This window comes from Symphalangus syndactylus, chromosome 22 (assembly GCF_028878055.3).
Source record: "Symphalangus syndactylus isolate Jambi chromosome 22, NHGRI_mSymSyn1-v2.1_pri, whole genome shotgun sequence".
Classification (NCBI taxonomy): Eukaryota; Metazoa; Chordata; class Mammalia; order Primates; family Hylobatidae; genus Symphalangus; species Symphalangus syndactylus.
In genome coordinates, this window is record NC_072444.2 from 13,595,450 (window position 1) to 13,615,257 (window position 19,808).

Genomic DNA, 19,808 nt, shown 5'->3' on the forward strand with positions numbered 1-19,808 from the left:
GGCAGGCAGATCACCTGAGGTCAGGAGTTCAAGACCAGCCTGGCCAATACAGCAAAACCCCATCTCTACTAAAAATACAAAAATTAGCCAAGCATGGTGGTGCATGCCTGTAATCCCAGCTACTTAGGAGGATGAGGCAGGAGAATCGTTTGAACCTGGGAGGAGGAGATTGCGGTGAGTCAATCATGCCTCTGCACTCCAGCCTGAGAGACAAGAGCGAAACTCTGTCTCAAAAAATAAATAAAATAAACATGTTTTTAAGAAGTAAAGGTTTAATCTATGAAAAATGGCAACTTCTTTTTTAAGGTAACATCCAAAATAGGTGAGGATGGCTGACACAGGCTGAGAAAACACCTTGGTCTCCTTAGATATCACCTCCCTTCTTAAACAGGAGTGAATCAGGGCCAGGTGCCATGGCTCACACCTGTAATACCAGTGCTTTGGGAGACCAAGGCAGGCGGATCACTTGAGGTCAGCAGTTCGAGACCAGCCTGGCCAACATGGTGAAACCTCGTCTCTACTAAAAATACACAAATCAGCCTGGCATGGTGGTGCAAGCCTGCAGTCTCAGCTATTCGGGAGGCTGAGGCAGAAGAATCACTTGAACCCAGGAGGCAGAGGTCACAATGAGCCAGGATAGTGCCACTGCACTCTAGATTGGGTGACAGAACGAGACTCCATCTTGAAAAAAAAAAAAAAGAGTAAATCAGGTCCTCTTCTTTTGGGTTTACAGTGTCACCTGAAATTTATATCTATTGTACCTTATTGTTGCTGGCTATTTACAGGCCTATATTATCCAGTTAAATTTCAAACCTCTGAGAACTGTGGCTTAGTCTTCCATATATACCTGGCACAGAGTATAAACTCTACACATGTTCACTGTGTGTGTATTGAATGGGTAATGAGAGTGAAACCAATGCAACCTTTCCAAAGGTTATTTTTATCTTGTATATCAAGTTCTTAAAATTGTTCATATTCTTTAACTCAGTCATTCAACACTTTGGAATTTGTCCTTAAAATTTTGTGCTTCTGAGATGAACAACAATGGTTATCTCAAGGTTAGTGTATTAGTCCATTTTCATACTGCTGTAAAGAACTGCCCAAGACTGGGTAATTTATAATGGAAAGAGGTTTAATTGACTCACAGTTCAGCATGGCTGGGGAGGCCTCAGGAAACTTATAATCATGGTGGAAGATGAAGGGGAAGCAAAGAACCTTCTTTACAAGGCAGCAGGAAGGAAAAGTGTTGAGTGAAGGGAGAAGAGCCCCTTATAAAACCATCAGATCTCACGAGCACTCACTACCCCGAGAACAGCATAAGTGAAACCACCCCCCAACCCTCCTACTCCCCACCCCGGCCATGATTCAATTACCTCTACCTGGTCTTTCTCTTGACACGTGGGGATTATGGAGATTACAATTCAAAATGAGATTTTAGGTGGGGCACAGCCAAACCATATCAGTTAATTTTAACAATAAAAAATGGGAAATAGGGCCAGGTGTAATGGCTAATGCCTGTAATCCCAACACTTTGGGAGGCTAAGGCAGGCAGATTACTTGAGCCCAGGAATTTGAGACCAGCCTGGGCAACGTGGCAAAACCCCATCTCTATTAAAAGAAAAAAATACGAAAATCAGCTAACCGTGGTGGTGTACTCCTGTAGTTCCAGCTACATGGAAGGCTGAGGTAGGAGGATCACCTGAGCCTGGGGAGATCGAGGTTGCAGTAAGCCATGATTGTGCCACTGCACTCCAGCCTGGATGACAGAGTGAGACCCTGTCTCAAAAAAAAAAAAAAAAAAAAAGGAAAACTAGGAAATAATGCAAATGTCTGACATTCAGTAATAGATCAAATTTTTTTCCTATTTATATAGCCTATTTTTAAAATTGTGGTAAAATACACATAAGATACAATTTACTATTTTAACCATTCTGAAGTGCACAGTTCTGTGACATTTAGTACATTCACAATGATGTGCAATCATCACCACTATCTAGTTCCAGAACTTTTTCATCACCCCAAAAGGAAACTTCCCACCTACTGAGCAGTTTACTCTCCTTAGGCCCTGGGAACCACTAATCTGCTTATGATCTCTGTGGATTTTCCCTATTCTGGATATTTCACATAAATGGAATCATACATTATGTGGCCATTTGTTTCTGGCTTTCACTTAACACAATGTTTTCAAGCTTCATCTATGCTGTAGCATGTCACAGTACTTCATTTCTTTTTATAGCTAAATAATGTCCCTTGTATTAATATACCATATTTTATTTATCCATTCATCAGTTGATGGACATTTGGCTTGTTTCCAACTTTTGGCTATTGTGAATAGTGCTGTTATAAACATTTGTGTATAAGTTTTTGTTCAAACACCTGTTTTCAATTCTTTTGAGCACATACCCAGGAGTGGAATGGCTGTATCATGCAGTAATTCAGTGTTTAACTTATTGAGGAATTGCCAAACAGTTTTCCACGGCGACTGCACCACTTTACATCCCATCACAATGCACAAGGGTTCCATAGATTAACATGTTATTCCACAGTTTTGCTGCGCCAGACTATCCTGTCACTAATAAAACAAAGTCCCTGCTTTTAAGAAACGTATAGTCAGCAGAGGAAATCAGTTTTTTTTTTTTTTTTTGAGACGGAGTCTCGCTCTTTCACCCAGGCTGGAATGCAGTGGCGCGATCTCAGCTCACTGCAGGCTCCGCCCCCTGGGGTTCACGCCATTCTCCTGCCTCAGCCTCCCGCGTAGCTGGGACTACAGGCGCCCGCCACCTCGCCCGGCTAATTTTTTTTTTGTATTTTTAGTAGAGACGGGGTTTCACCGTGTTAGCCAGGATGGTCTCGATCTCCTGACCTCGTGATCCGCCCGCCTCGGCCTCCCAAAGTGCTGGGATTACAGGCGTGAGCCACCGCGCCCGGCCTGGAAATCAGTTTATAATACAAATATTGTAAGTCAATATTAATCTTCTTTGATTAATATCAAGAAATGGTTGATTTTTTTCAACCATTTAAAACTGTAAAACAGGTGGGTGCAGTGGCTCATTCCTGTTATCCCAACTCTTTGAGAGGCCAAGGCAGGAAGATTGCTTTAGGCCAGGAGTTCAAGACCAGCCTGGGCAACATAGTGAGACCCCCATCTCTAAAAAAAAATTTTTTTTTCTGAGACAGGTCTTGCTCTGTCACCCAGGCTGGAGTGCAGTGGCATGATCTCGGCTCACTGCAACATCTACCCCTGGGCTCAAGCTATTCTTCTGCCTCAGCCTCCTGAGTAGCTAGAATTACAGGAGTTCGAAACTGGCATGTGCCACCACCCCCGACTAATATTTGTATTTTTAGTAGAGATGAGGTTTCACCATATTGTCCAGGCTGGGCTCAAACTCCTGGCCTCAAGCAATCCACCTGCCTCAGCCTCCCAAAGTGCTGGGATTACACGTGTGAGCCACCACACCCGGCCAAATTTTTTTTTCAATTAGCCAAGCATGGTGGTTCAAGGCTGTAATTCCAGCTACTTTGGAGGCTAGGAGGGGAGGATCACTTAAGCCCTAGATTTCAAGGTTCCCACAAGCAGCCTACTGCTGCATCATATGATCATACCACTGTACTCCAACCTAGGCAACAGAGCGATACCTTGTGTCTTAAAAAAAAATAAAATAAAATAAATCAATTAAAATGCAAAATCCATTCTTAGCACATGGGCAATACAAAAACAGGCTGCAAGCCAGATTTGGCCTGAGGGTTATAGTTTTCTGACCCCTGAAATAGACTCCCATTTACCAAGACTGATCTAGCTGCTGCTTACCTACCAGCTACAAAAATCAATGCTGTGGCCAAGCATAGTGGGTCACGCCTGTAATCCCAGCACTTTGGGAGGCTGAGGCAGGCAAATCACCTGAGGTCAGGAGTTCAAGACCAGCCTGGTCAACATGGTGAAACCCCGTCTCTACTAAAAATACAAAAATTAGCCAGGTGTGGTTGTGGGCGCCCATAATCCCAGCTACTTGGGAGGCTGAGGCTGGAGAATCGCTTGAACCTGGGAGACAGGTTGCTGTGAGCCAAGATCATGCCATTGCACTCTAGCCTGGGCAACAAGAGTGAAACTCTGTCTCAAAAACAAAACAGAACAAAAACAATGCTGAGCCTCTGATACTACTCCTCACAACTGGTCTCAACTGACCCTCCTCAACAGGGAAAGATAGAGTTACTGTTCTAGAATGGGGGTTGGGGCAGGGCGTGGTGGCACACACCTGTAATCCCAGCTACTCAGGAGGCTAAGGCAGGAGAATCGCTTGAACCCAGGAGGAGGAGGTTGCAGTGAGCCGAGATCCCACCACTGCACTCCAGCCTGGGTGACAGAGTGAGACTCTCAAAATAAATAAATAAATAAATAAATAATAGAATGGGGGTTGGGATGAATATACGTGGAACCCAGTTGATCTATGTGGGTGCCTTGTGATTTTATTTGCCAATTGTAAAGTGAATGGACAAGTGCTGCAACCTGGCCTGAGAAGGGAATGGGGGGGCACAACTTTTCTCCACCCTCTTAGGGTCTCCAACTGGGTCTGCAAATTAAATTGACATAATGCAAATTAACAGGAGGAAAGCATACAGATGTTTACATCTACATAGGAGCCCCCATTAGAAAATAAAGACCCTGTGTAGGAAAAACTCCATGGCTTTTGTTTTTTGTTTTTTGAGATGGGGTTTCGCTTTTGTTGCCCAGGCTGGAGTGCAGTGGCGCGATCTCAGCTCACTGCGACCTCTGCCTCCCGGGTTCAAGCGATTCTCCTGCCTCAGCCTCCCAAGTAGCTGGGATTACGGGCACCCGCAACCACGTCTGGCTAATGTTTGTATTTTTAGTAGAGATGGGGTTTCACCACGTTGGCCAGGGTGGTCTCGAACTCCTGAACTCAGGTAATCACCCACCTCAGTCTCCCAAAGTGGTGGGATTACAGGCGCGAGCCACTGCGCCCGGCCAGAACTCTGTGTTTTTCCCCTACTCTCATACCACAACAACCACGTCAACACAAAAGAAGATTTCTGTGACCAAATGAGTGGGTTTTTTCCCCACACACACCAAGCAGCAGACACCAGCTGGGTGTTCTCCAATTCAGTTCTAACACTATGTACCCTAAGATAGTGCCAGATCCCACAGGTTAAGGGCTCAGTCCCCAAGACTGCCCCCACCCCCCCCACAACACATGCAAACACGAGTCATATGTCCAGGCCTCCAGAACTACTGACCAACCAGCTTCAAGTTGAGGTTCCCATGACCCCCTCTTTGAGTTCAATTAATTTGCTGGAGCGTCTCACAGAAGTCAGAGAAACACTTACATTTACTGGTTTATTATATAGGATATTGCCAGGGATAACAAAAGAAGGGACATGTAAGGCAAGGTATGGGCGAAGGGGCTCGGAGCTTCCATGGCCTCCCTGGCTGTGCCTCCTTCAGGAGGCTACACTTTTTCAAGTATCCAGAAGCTCCTGAACCCCGTCCTTGTGGATTTTCACGGAGGCTTCATGACATCAGCATTCCTTACCTCAGGGTATAGGACGGGACCCTCTTATGGGAGGGTCTTAAGACCCACAATCAGTTGGGCGAGGCACAAGCACTTTGGGAGGGCGAGGCAGGTGGGTCATCTGAGGTCAGGAGTTCAAGAACAGCCTGGCCAACATGGTGAAACCCCGTCTCTACTACAGACACAAAAATTAGCCAGGCATGGTGGCAGGCACCTCTAATCCTAGCTACTGGGGAGGCCAAGGCAGAATTGCTTGAACCCAGGAGGCAGAGGTTGCAGTGAGCTGAGGTTGCGCCATTGCGCTCCAGCCTGGGTGACAAGAGTGAGACTCTGTCTCAAAAAAAAAAAAAAAAAAAAGGGCCAGGCATGGTGGCTCATGCCTGTAATCCCAGCACTTTGGGAGGCCAAGGCAGGCGGATCACCTGAGGTCGGGAGTTTGAGACCAGTCTGACCAACATGGAGAAACCCGGTCTCAACTAAAAATACAAAATTAGTCAGGCGTGGTGGCGGGCACCTATAATCCCAGCTACTCGGGAGGCTGAGGCAGGAGAATCACTTGAACCCGGGAGGCGGAGGTTACAGTGAGCTGAGATTGTGTCATTGCACTCCAGCCTGAGCAGTAAGAGCAAAACTCCATCTCATTTAAAAAAAAAAAAAAGAGAAGAAGAAGAGGAAGAGGAAGAAGAGGAAGAAGAAGAAGAAGAAGAAGAAGAAGAAGAAGAAGAAGAAGAAGAAGAAGAAGAAGAAGAAGAAGAAGAAGAAGAAGAAGAGGAAGAAGAAGAGGAAGAAGAAGAGGAAATAAAGAAACCACAATCAGAAAGGGTCGGGGTTCGTTCTTCACAGAACTAGAAAAAACAATTCTAAAATTCACACGGAACCAAAAAAGAGCCCATATAGCCAAAACAGAACTAAGCAACAAGAACAAATCTGGAGGCATCACTGTACCTGATTTCAAACTATACTACAAGGCTATGCTCACCAAAACCACATGGTACTGGCATAAAAATAGGCACATAGACCAATGGAACAGAATAGAGAACACAGAAATAAACCCAAATACTTACAGCCAACTGATCTTCAACAAAGCAAACAAAATCATAAAGCAGGGAAAGGACACCCTTTTCAACAATGGTGCTGGGGTAATTGGCTATCCACACGTAGGAGAATGAGACTGGATCCTCATCTCTCGCCTTGTACAAAAATAAACTCAGGCCGGGCGCGGTGGCTCACGCCTGTAATCCCAGCACTTCAGGAGGCCGAGGCGGGCGCATCACAAGGTCAGGAGATCAAGACCACGGTGAAACCCCATCTCTACTAAAAATACAAAAAATTAGCTGGATGCAGTGGCGGGCGCCTGTAGTCCCAGCTACTCGGGAGGCTGAGGGAGGAGAATGGCGTGAACCCGGAAGGCGGAGCTTGCAGTGAGCCGAGATGGTGCCACTGCACTCCAGCCTGGGCAACAGAGTGAGACTCCGTCTCAAAAAAAAAAAAATCAACTCAAGATGGATTAAGGACTTAAATATAAGACTTGAAACCATAAAAATTCTAGAAGATAACATTGGAAAAGCCCTTCTAGACATTGGCTTAGACAAGAATTTCATGACCAAGAACCCAAAAGCAACTGCAATAAAAACAAAGATAAATAGTTGGGACTTAATTAAACTAAAGAGTTTGTGCACAGCAAAAGGAACAGTCAGCAGAGTAAATAGACAACTCATAGAATGGGAGAAAATCTTCACTATCTATACATCTGACAAAGGACTAATATCCAGAATCTACAACAAACTCAAACAAATCAGCAAGAAAAAAACAATCTCGTCAAAAAGTGGGCTAAGGGCCAGGCGGGATGGCTCACGCCTGTAATCCCAGCACTTTGGGAGGCCGAGGTAAGCAGATCACCTGAGGTCAGGAGTTTGAGACCAGCACGGCCAACATGGCAAAACTCCATCTCTACTAAAAATACAAAAAATTCACTGGACGTGGTGGCACGTGCCAGTAATCCCAGCTACTCGGGAGGCTAAGGCAGGAGAATCACTTGAACCTGGGAGGCAGAGGTTGCAGTGAGCGGAGATCGCACCACTGCACTCCAGCCTGGGCAAAAGAGTGAGACTCTGTATCAAAAAAAAAAAAAAAGGGGGGGGGCTAAGGACACAAATAGACAATTCTTAAAAGAAGATATACAAATGGTCAATAAACATTTGAAAAAATGTTCAACATCACTAATGATCAGGAAATGCAAATCAAAACCACAGTTTGATACAACGTTACTCCTGCAAGAATTGCCATAATCAAAAAATAAAAAAAATGGTGATGTTGGTGTGGATGCTGTGATCAGAGAACACTTCTACACTGCTGGTGGGAATGTAAACTAGTAGTCACTACGGAAAACAGTGTGGAGATCCCTTAAAGAACTAAAAGTAGAACTACCGTTTGATCCAGCAATCCCACTACTGGGTATCTACCCAGAGGAAAAGAAGTTATTATACAAAAAAGATACTTGCACACGTATGATTATAGCAACATAATTTGCAATTGCAAAATCTTGGAACCAAACCAAATGCCCATCAATCAACAAGTGGATAAAGAAATTGTGATAGATAGAAGATAGATAGATAGATAGATAGATAGATAGATAGATAGATAGATAGATAGATAATGATTTAATACTACTCAGCCATAAAGAGGAATTAATTAACGGCATTCACAGTGACCTGGATGAGACTGGAGACTATTATTCTACGTAAAGTAACTCAGGAATGGAAAATCAAACATCGTATGTTTTCATTGATATGTGGGAGCTAAGCTACGAGGATGTGAAGGCATAAAAATGATACAATGGACTTTGGGGACTTGGGGGGAAGGGTGGGAGAGAGGTGAGGGGTAAAAGACAACAAATAGGGTATAGTGTAAACTGCTCAGGTGATGGGTGCACCCAAATCTCATAAATCACCACTAAAGAACTTACTCATCTGCTGAGTGTGGTGGCTCAAACCTGTAATCCCAGCACTTTGGGAGGCCAAGGCAGGCAGAACACTTGAGGTTGGGAGTTCAAGACCAGCCTGGCCAACGTAGTGAAAGCCCGTATCTACTAAAAATACAAAAACTAGCCAGGCGTGGTGGTGCACGCCTGTAATCCCAGCTACTTGGGAGGCTGAGGTGGGAGAATCGCTTGAACTCAGGAGGTGGAGGTTGCAATGAGCCAAGATCTCACCACTGCACTCCAGCCTGGGCCACAAAGCAAGACTCCATCTCAAAAAAAAAACAAAAACAAGAACAAAAAACAAAACAAAAAAAGTATGTAACCAAACACCACCTGTACCTCAATAACCTATAGGAAATTTTTTTTTTTAAGGTCTGGGGAACATGAGAGTCTTGCCATTGCACAGGTGAAAGGAGGGCAGGGGGGCAGAGGAACTGCTCCTGTGGAATAACACACCCAACATTAGAACAAAAGACTGTAACAAAGGCGATGGGAGTTATAAGCCAGGAACCATGGTTGAAAACCAATAAATAGGATAGGCATGTTGGCTCACACCTATAATCCCAGCTCTTTGGCAGGCCAAGGCAGAAGGATCACTTGGGTCTAGGAGTTCAAGACCAGCTTGGGCAACATAGTGAGACCTTGTCTCTACTAAAAACAAATAAATTGTCCAGGTGTGGTGGCACATACCTGTAGTCCCAGCTACTTGGGAGGCTGAGGTGGGAGGATCACCTCAAACTGGGGAAGTCAAGGCTGCAGTGAGCCATCTTCGTGCCAATGCACTCCAGCCTGGACAACAGAGCAAGACACTATCTCAAAAAAAGTGAAAAAAAAAAAAAAAAAAAAGTAGGCCGGGCGCGGTGGCTCAAGCCTGTAATCCCAGCACTTTGGGAGGCCGAGGCGGGCGGATCACGAGGTCAGGAGATCGAGACCATCCTGGCTAACACGGTGAAACCCCGTCTCTACTAAAAATACAAAAAAAAAATTAGCCGGGCGAGGTGGCGGGCGCCTGTAGTCCCAGCTACGCGGGAGGCTGAGGCAGGAGAATGGCGTGAACCCCGGGGGGCAGAACCTGCAGTGAGCCGAGATCGCACCACTGCACTCCAGCCTGGGCGAAAGAGCAAGACTCCGTCTCAAAAAAAAAAAAAAACAAACATATATATATATATATATATATATATGCAGGCGTAAGGTTGTATCAAATCGTGGTTTTGATTTGCATTTCCTGATCATTAGTGATGTTGAACATTTTTTCATAATGTTTATTGACCATTTGTGTATAAAGAAGTGGAAAAATCTAAGTGCTGGTATTCCATGTTGAACAGAAAGAGGCAACTGCACAAAAGTAACTAAGATGTGGGAAAAATAATGAGTATTTTAATAAGGTCTGTTTGTACAGATTTTTCTCAGCCTTGACTCCCTATCTCTGTTGACAAGACTGTTTCTTCCTCCTGGCTTAGGGAGGGCATCTTTCACATGGGAGTTTTATCTCCTGCTTTCAGGAGGAAGGAAGAAAGGTCAGAGTGCCCTTCTTACATCTGCTGTTTTTCAAGTGCCGTCAGTTCAAAATAATCCTATACCAAAGTGGCATATTTTGGAGTGGCATATTCTGCCACCCTTCAAGGGCATGGTAACCAGGTAAACCACCAAGATATCCCCCTCTCCTTTCACAGAGTCACGTCTGGTCTGAAGACCCTGTTCAGGTCTGCCTCCTCCTGTTCTGTTCCTCCTTTATATTTCACAGGCATTAACCTCAATAAATTTATTGCATTTCTTGCTCTATCTTGGCATCTGCTTCCTAGAGGACTCACCATAGGACCTAGTAAATCCACTTCTAGACATTTACCCATGAGAAGTGAGAGCATACATCTACAAAAAGACTGGTACACAGATGTTCATAGAAGCTTCATTCTTTTTCTTTCTTTTTTTCTTTTCTTTTTTTTTTTTTTTTTTTTAAACAGTCTCTCTCTGTCACCCAGACTCTGCAGTGGCTCGATTTCAGCTCACTGCAACCTCTGTCTCCCGGGTTCGTGCGATTCACATGCCTAAGCCACCTGAGTAGCTGGGATTACAGGCACGTGCCACCACACCGGGCTAATTTTTGTATTTTTAGTGGAGACGGGGTTTCAACATGTTGTCCAGGCTGGACTCGAACTCCTGGCCTCAAGAGATCTACCCACCTTGGCCTCTCAAAGTGCTGGGATTACAGCGTGACCCCCCACACCTGGCCCAGAAGCTTCATTCCTAATGGCCCAAACTGGAAACAACCCAAATGTCCAGCAACAGGTGAGTGGATAAACAAATTATAGAATCGCCACATGTATTCGTCAAGGTTCCTCATGGAAACAGAACCAACAGTACGTGTATAGCTATCCAGAGACTAGAGACAGTGATAGAGGTAAAAAGATTTATGATGAGAAATTGGCTCATGTGATTATGGAGACTGAGAAGTCCCAAGATCTGCAGTCAGCAAGCTGGAGACCCAGGAGAGCCGATGGTGTCATTCCAATCTGAGGGCAATGTCCCAGCTCAAGGAGTCAGGGAGGTAAAGTTCCCTCTTACCCAGCCTTTTGGTTCTATTCAGGTCTTCAATGGATTGGATGAAGTCTACCCCTGTTAGGGACAGCAATCTGCTTTACTAGGTCTACTGATTCAAATGTTAATCTCATCTAAAAATATCCCCACAGATACACCCAGAATAATGTTTAACCAAATGTCTGGGCACCTCATTGCCCAGTCAAGCTGACACATACAATTAACCATCACACCATATGATAGGATACTATACGGTCACAAAAAGGAATGAAGTACAGATATACAAAACAGGCAGGGCGCGGTGGTTCACGCCTATAATCCCAGCACTGTGGGAGGCCGAGGCGAGCCAAGATGGCACCACTGCACTCCAGCCTGGATGACAGAAGGAGACTCCATCTCAAACAACAACAACAACAAATGGATGAATCTTACATACTCAGCAAAAGAAACCAGACACACAAAAAAGTAAACATGCTGTATGATTGTAAAAGAAAGCAGATTAGTGGTTGCCTAGGGCATGAGTTAGAAGAGAAATCAAGTGGGACGGAGCACAGGGGAGCCTTTTGGGGTGATGGAAATGACCCATATTTTTACTGGGATGGCTCTCCCACAGGTGTACAAATTTGCCAAAACTTACTGGAAAGGTACACTTAGAGTGGGCACATGTTATATCTAAACTGTAGCTCAATAAATGGGCCAGGCACAGTGGCTCACACCTGTAATCCCAGCACTTTGGGAGGCCAAGGCAGGCAGATCACCTGAGGTCAGGAGTTCAAGACCAGCCTGGCCAACATGGGGAAACCCCGTCTCTCCCAAAAATACAAAAAATTAGCTGGGCGTGGTGGTGCACACCTGTAATCCCAGCTACTCGGGAGGCTGCGCAGGAGGATTGCTTGAAGCTGGGAAGTGGAGGTTGCAGTGAGCTGAAATCATGCCACTGCACTCTAGCCTGGGCAACAGAGCGAGACTCCGTCTCAAAAAAAAAAATTATAGCTCAATAAATGTAACTTAATAATATAATATAATTTTAACTAAACTCATCTTCATCAAATGGATAAGTGGCTTTACAGGCTTCCTTCAAACAACTGTAGTTTGAAGATAATATGTAGGCACAGCAGCCAGCTGGCAGTTTTCTAGAAGAAACTCTCCCACTCACTTGTGGTGTGGGCTGGGGTGCATCCCTCCCTTCCTGCCTATAAAGTGAGGAGGTTAAACCAGATCAGTAGTCTTTTATAGGCAGTTCCACCCTCCAGGTATGGTTTTGTTGTTGTTGTTGTTTTGTTTTGTTTGGAGATTGGGTCTCACTCTTTAGCCCAGGTTGGAGTGCAGTGGCACAATCATAGCTCACTGCAGCCTCAACCTCCTGGGGTCAAGCAATCTTCCTTCTCAACTTCCTGAGTAGCTGGAACTGTAGTCATGCGCCACCATACCCAGCTTTTTTTTCTTTTTCTGTAGAGAGGGGGCCTCTGCTATGTTAATCAGTTGAACTCCTGGCCTCAAGCGATCCTCCTGCCTCAGCCTCCAAAATGCTGGGATTATAGGATAAGCCACTGTACCTTAACTTGTTTTTTTCTGTGTTTTTTTTTCCTCTCCCCAACATGAGACAAGACAGATACAATTCTATATATTGGATTTCTGATAATAATTTGTTTGAAAAAGAAGCTTTGTGGCCTTTTAAAGATGACTAAAATCCATTAACAGGATGACCTCTATATATATATATTTTTAAACAGGGTCTCCCTCTGTCACCCAGGCTGGAGTACAGTGGTACAATCATGGCTTACTGCAGCTTCAACCTCTTGGGCTCAAGTGATCCTCCTACTTCAGCCTCCCTAGTAGGTGGGACTACAGGTACGTGCCACCATGCCTAACTAATTATTTTTTTAGAGGTAGGGTCTCAGTATGTTGCCCAGGTTGGTTTTGAACTCCTGGCCTTAAGCAGTCCTCCCACCTCAGCCTGGCTTCAACATTCTCACACAGTCATGCATGGCTTAATGGTGGGGATTTTTTTCTGAAAAATGCATCGTTAGGCAATTTCATCAATGTCCAAACGTCAAAGTATACTTACACAAACCTAGCTGATATAGGATATTGCTCCTAGGCCACAAACTTGAACAGCATGTTACTGTACTGAATACTATAGTCAACTGTAACACAGTGACCATGTTGGCCAGGCTGGTCTCAAACCCCTGACCTCAAATGATCCGCCTGCCTCGGTCTCTCAAAGTGCTGGGATTACAGGTGTGAGCCACTGCACCTGGCCCAGAGGCTACTTTACAGTTAACTTTCTAATATATAAATAGAAGGAGTACACTCTAAACTATACTGTTTAGTAGTTATTAAAAGCTATTAATAGCTAATATTATATGTGTATATATTGTAACCCATAAATATATATACATCCTATGTATCCCCAAAAATTAAAAACAAAACGTTATACAAAATAAAAAGCACAGTATAGTAAATACATAAACCAGTAACATAATCATTTATTATCATTATCAAGTATTATGTACTGTACATAATTGTATATGCTATACTTTTTTTTTTTTTTTGAGACAGGATCTCACTCCCACCTTGGCCTCCCAAAGTGCTGGGATTACAGGTGTAGGCCACCAGGCGTGGCCTATGCTATACTTTTATACAACTGACAGCCCATTAGGTTTATTTATACCAGCAACACCACATAACAATAATGACATTAACCTATGACATTAAGACAGCTACGACATCGCTATAATTCTATAACCTTTATAATCAGCTCATTATAATCTCGTGGGAGCCCCATTGTATATAGTTGGGGTCCCCAAACCCCAGGCCACAGACCGGCACCAGCCTGTGGCCTGTTAGGAACTGGGCCACACTACCGGAGGTGATCAGCGGGTGAGCAAGCGAAGCTTCATCTGTATTTACAGCCACCCCCCATCACTCGAATTACTGCCTGAGCTCTGCCTCCTGTCAGATTGGTGGCAGCATTAGATTCTCATAGGAGCACGAACCCTGTTGTGAACTGTGCATGCAAGGGACTTATGTTGCATGCTCCTTATGAGAATCTAATGCCTGATGATCTGTCACTGTCTCCTATTACCCCCAGATAGGACCATCTAGTTGCAAGAAAACAAGCTCAGAGCTCCCACTGATTCTACACTATGATGAGCTATATAATTATTTCATTATACAGTACAACTTAGTAATATAAATAAAGTGCACAATAAATGTAATGTGCTTGAATCATCCTGAAACCATCCCTCATCCTTGATCCATGGAAAAATTGTCTTCCATGAAACTGGTCCCTGGTGCCAAAAAGGTTGGAGACTACTGGTATACAGGGCCAGTTGTTGACCAAAACCTTGTTATGAAGCCCATGATTGTATTTCTTCAGTTCTTTCCCATGCCCTTTGTTACATGATACCAATTGTTACATGTTAGCCTAGATAACCAGGCTACAAAGAACAGTAAGCCTTGACTATTCTGTAAAGTCTTAAGGCAAAGGTTCTTACCTTTTCTCAGCCCCTACACGCACTCCTTGATAAATCAGAGCTCCCTGATCTACTTTTCTAGGGAGATGTCACGTAGCATTTAAGAGTCAGGCTCTAGGTCGGGCGTGGTGGCTCACACCTGTAATCCTAGCACTTTGGGAGGCCAAGGTGGGCAGATCGCTTGAGGTCAGGAGTTCGAGACCAGCCTGGCCAACATGGTGAAACCTCGTCTCTATTTAAAATACAAAAATTGGCTGGGCATGGTAGCGGGCGCCTGTAATCCCAGCTACTCGGGAGGCTGAGGCAGGAGAATCCAGGAGGCAGAGTTTGCAGGGAACTGAGATCGCACCATTGCACTCCAGTCTGGATGACAAGAGCAAAACTCCTTCTCAAAATAATAATAATAATCGAAGTTTTAATAGTAATTAGTTCTGAGTGGTAGGATAACAGGTGATTTTTGTTTCCTTTAAATTTTTCATCTCCAAAGTTTTAACATATACAACTACGAAAAGTGTTATTTTAAGGCATTAAGCCAGAAGTAGTGTCTCACACCTGTAATCTCAACACTTTGGGAGGCCTCGGTGGGAGGACGGTTTGAGCCCAGGAGTTCAAGATGGGCCTGGGTAATGTAGTGAGACTCCATCTCTACAAAAAATTAGAAAAAAAAAAATGAGTGGGGCATGGTGGCTTGCGTCTCAGTCTCAGCTACTCAGGAGGCTGAGGTGGGATGATCTCTTGAGGCTGGGAGGTCAAGGCTGCAATAAGTCAGGGACTGTGCCACTGCATTCCAGGCTGGGCAACAGAGTGAGACCCTGTCTCAAAAAAATAAAAATTAAAAAAATAATGTGGTGAACAAATATGTCCATTAGCCATCAATTCTCCCACAGAGCAAAATTAGAGCAGGGGTTAAAAGGTGAGCCTGCACATAGATATTAATAAATTGATGAATGTGTACATATATATGTGCCCAAAAGTTTCGAACTCACAAGTAAGGAATGTTTAAACAAGAACACTGAGTTCTCGCAGTCTGAAGAACTTGGCTTGCTGCCCACTGACTAGAGTGAGGTGGCTTATAGGAAACACCAGGCATGTCTTATCAAACAAATTAAATGAACATGCTTCTAATTGATGGTTTGCTCATGGAGACAGAGACACAACACCAAGCACTGTCTGTGGCAGTTGTCTGAATTAAGCAATTGTACCAATAAAATTAATGTTGTATTGACTCAAGGCTTTGGTTCTGCCTATGGAGTCAGGCTCATAATTCCACTGACTTAACACACAGAATTTGTCCCTGTGAGTCTCCTTCCAGCAAGCAGAAAGGCTCAATCAGTGTGCCATTACCCACAAATCAAGGAAGAACTATTTCAGGATCAAGGAAATCCAGTTATATTGTTTACATTTGGGTCTTATTTGTGCAGTTGTGAGAACAGTACCAAGGAAAGTGGTTTTCTAACATAAATCTCAATAAAACATAGTGTCTTCAAGAAGAGGTGCAGCGCCAACACATCATTTTCAGAAATTAACATTTGGAGGCCAAGTGCAGTGGCTCACACCTGTAATCCCAGCACTTTGGGAGGCCGAGGCAGGATGATTGCTTGAGCCCAGGAGTTCGAGACCAGCCTGAGCAATACAGTAAAACTCGTCTCTACAAAAACCTTAAAGAATTAGCCAAGAGTGGTGGCACAAACCTGTAGTCCCAGCTACTAGGGAAGTTGAGGTGGGAGGATCATTTGAGCCCGGGAGGTGGAGGTTGCAGTGAGCTGTGATTGCACTAGTACACTCCAGCCTGGGAGACAGAGCAAGACTGTCTCAAAAAAAAAAAAAAAAAAAAAAAAAGCAAGGAAAGAAAGAAAAGAAGAAAGAGGCTGGGCATGGTGGCTCATGCTTGTAATCCCAGCACTTCAGGAGGCTGAGACGGGTGGATCATGAGGTCAGGAGTTTGAGACCAGCCTGGCCAACATGGCAAAACACCATCTCTACTAAAAATACAAAAACTTAGCCACGCGAGGTGGCAGGCATCTATAATCCCAGCTACTTGGGAGGCTGAGGCAGTAGAATCGCTTGAACCTAGGAGGCAGAGGTTGCAGTGAGCCAAGATCCTAACACTGCACTCTAGCCTGGGCGACAGAGCAAGACTCCGTCTCAAAATAAAGAAAGAAGGAAAATAAAGAAAGAGACAGAACTTAACATTTGAGTCTTCAAAAAAATTACCAGCCCTGGTATTATACTCAGAATTAAATACAGTGCTCTTAGAACACTGAGCAGCACTTCCGGGATGCGATGTTGTGCTTCCAAAATTCCTTAGTGTATCTTCCCTTGCCCCTGTCCCCCAACCCCCAGCAGATTTGTAGTTTGGTAAATTACCCAGCTGAAGCCCTGTCTCTAGCAGAAAGGAGTTCACTCTCTCTCTACTTTTCCCAGCATCATCTTTTTCTAGGTTCTGGGATCCTACAGCAAACATCAAAGGGCACTTTGTGGGCCGGGCACAATGGCTCATGCCTGTAATCCCAGCACTTTGGGAGGCCGAGGTGGGTGAATTATTTAAGGTCAGGAGTTCGAGACTAGCTTGGCCAACATGGTGAAACCCCACCTCTACTAAAAATACAAAAATTAGCTGGGCGTGGTGGCACATGCCTGTAATTCCAGCTACTCGGGAGACTGAGGCAGGAGAATCACTTGAACCCGGGAGGCAGAGGTTGCAGTGAGCTGAGACTGCACCACTACATTCAAGCCTGGGCGACAGAGCAAGACTCCATCTCAAAAAAAAAAAGGGACACTTTGAGTGTGAGGCGGAAAGCAATTCTGGTGAGTAAATATTTGTCCCTCAGTTGCCTGTATTATTTCTCAAGGCATTATGAATAATAATAATTGCTGGCATTCAGGGCCAGCTTCTTGAACATGCTACTTGTGCACTGGAATGGGCCCCATGCTCTGAAGGACCCTGCACTTGGCTTAGTACTCTGCAATTGTCGTTTTGAATTTCTTAATAAATATTGAATGAAGGGCCTTGCATTTTCATGTTGTACTGGGCCCCTGTGATCCTGTTAACATTTTAGGGCACTTTCTATGCATCAGACTCCATTCTAAGTCTTCACCCTATTAAACATGAGTGGCTGGAGTAGCACCAGACTGTGTAAATTTCCTCCATTACTTAAGGTAATTTGCAGGACTCTGTTTTCTTGTCACTGAAAGTACTTAACTGAGAGGGGCAGGGGAGACACTTGCTCCGCAAGGCCTTCCTAGGCAACCCTGTTTTAAAAATTAAAAACAAGGCCGGGGGCACAGTGGCTCATACGTGTAATCTTAGCATTTTGGAAGGCCGAGGCAGGCGGATCAATTAGGTCAGGAGTTTGAGACCAGCCTGGCCAACATGGTGAAAATCCGTCTCTACTGAAAACAGAAAAATTAGCCAGGCATGGTGGCGGGAGCGTGTAGTCCCAGCTACTCGGGAGGCTGACGTAGGTGAATCGCTTGAACCCAGGAGGCGGAGGCTGCAGTAAGCCAAGATCCAGCCACTGCATTCCCGCCTGGGCAACAGAGCAAGACTACGTCTCAAAAAATAAAATAAAATAAAAATAAGTAAAAATCAAAAACAAGAAAAAAACCTATCACATTACTGTTTCTTTCATATAACAAACCTGCATTTACTTTGCTTATTTTCTCATTGCCATCGCCCTAGAAATATAAGCTGTATGTTTTTCATTACTGAATTTCAAGCTTCTAGCACGTCTGACACTTAACTGAGAATCAAACTTTTTTTTGTTTTGTTTTTCACATCAGCCTCCCAAAATGCTGGGATTTTGGGGCCACCTTGCCTGGCCCGACATTTTAATAAATTAAGCATGCAAATCTTGGGAAACAAAAATTTAGAATAGCTCTGCTACAGAGTGCTACAAACTATCATCACCTGTATCAAATCACTTAATTGTCTTAGATGCTGATTGATACAAAAATAATGCTTTTATGACTTTTTATTAAATAAAAGCTCATTTAATTTAACAGTACTTGAGTCCCTGCAACCTGCTTGGCACTGTGCCACACGCTGGAGGCATTCCAACCAGAAGTCTCTCATCTCCAGAAGTTGACTCTTATCGAGCAGGAAATGGCTCTCAAAAGGACCTCCAAAATCAAAACTATACTAAAGATTATTTGCTATATTCATGCTCATTCTCTTACAAACGTGGAGTTTTCCAAGGGTACATGATGTGATGTGTGATAAAGGGTGGTGGAGTGTGCCAAAGTTTTCTCTTTTTTTTTTTTCTTTTTTGAGACGGAGTCTCACCCTGTCGCCCAGGCTGGAATGCAGTGGTGCAATCTCGGCTCACTGCAACCTCCGCCTCCCGAGTTCAAGCTATTCTTCTGCCCCAGCCTCCCAAGTAGCTGGGATTACAGGCACGCGCCACTACGCCCGGCTAATTTTTGTATTTTTAGTAGAGACGGGGTTTCACTGTGTTGGTCAGGCTGGTCTCAAACTCTTGACCTCGTGATCCGCCCGCCTCGGCCTCCCAAAGTACAGGGAGGGATTACAGACGTGAGCCACCGAGCCCAGCCTTAGTTTTCTCTATTTTAAGTTCTCATTAACTATTTATTAATAGGTATAACCCACACTTTTCTTTAAAAAAAGCTCTTTGGAATCTTCCATAATCCACAAGACTATAAAGGCGTTCTGAGACCAACAAGTTTGAGAACCGCTGCATACAGGTCCGATGCATACCCAGGAAGCCGTCAGCAACAAAGAATACACTACAAATGACCACAGTCATGAACCTACAGTGTGAGGTTTCGTCCCACCCAGGTTGGGAGCCAAATGCGTGACTAAGTGGAGATGGCTAGGGTGTGGGTGAGGGGCAAAGGCGGGCTGAAAGCACTGGAGAGACAGGCCCAGCTCTGCGCAAGGGCACACACCTTCCTTTACACACTCAATACAAGAAGCTGTAAATCCTTCTTTCGCAGGTCAGGGTATAACCTGGGCCAAACGGGAAATTTAAGGCAGCCTCTCTGAATTAAATAGTTTAAAAATCTGTCCATTTAGTAGTAACTGCAAAGTTTGGCCTAGAGACTAAAACATCTGCTTCCTGATTTGGGGGTGGGGATGAAGGAGAGTACAAGGTAGAAAACGGCGGGAAATGAAGACCTAAAGAAAGAAAGAACAGGCTGGTGGGAGGGTAAGAGGCACCGCAAGCAGCCAATGAATGAGACCGAGGCTGAGGCGCGTGCGCCAGCCCTCCGCATGCGCAGGCGCACGCCTGGTGTTCTCGCGGGAAAGAACCGTTGCGGCCCGACTTT

At 44.6% G+C, this 19,808-nt stretch overlaps 1 long non-coding RNA gene across 4 annotated transcripts in view; it reads right to left on the minus strand.

Moving 5' to 3' along the window:
• LOC129471876 (uncharacterized) overlaps positions 1–19,805 on the minus strand; it is a 90,990-nt gene extending 71,185 nt beyond the window's left edge. For all 4 annotated transcript variants that reach the window (XR_008653782.2, XR_010118929.1, XR_008653783.2 and 1 more), the window contains exon 1: positions 19,294–19,805. This is a non-coding gene — a long non-coding RNA (uncharacterized lncRNA). The remainder of the gene's footprint in view (positions 1–19,293) is intronic.
• Between the last annotated feature and the right edge of the window lie 3 nt (positions 19,806–19,808).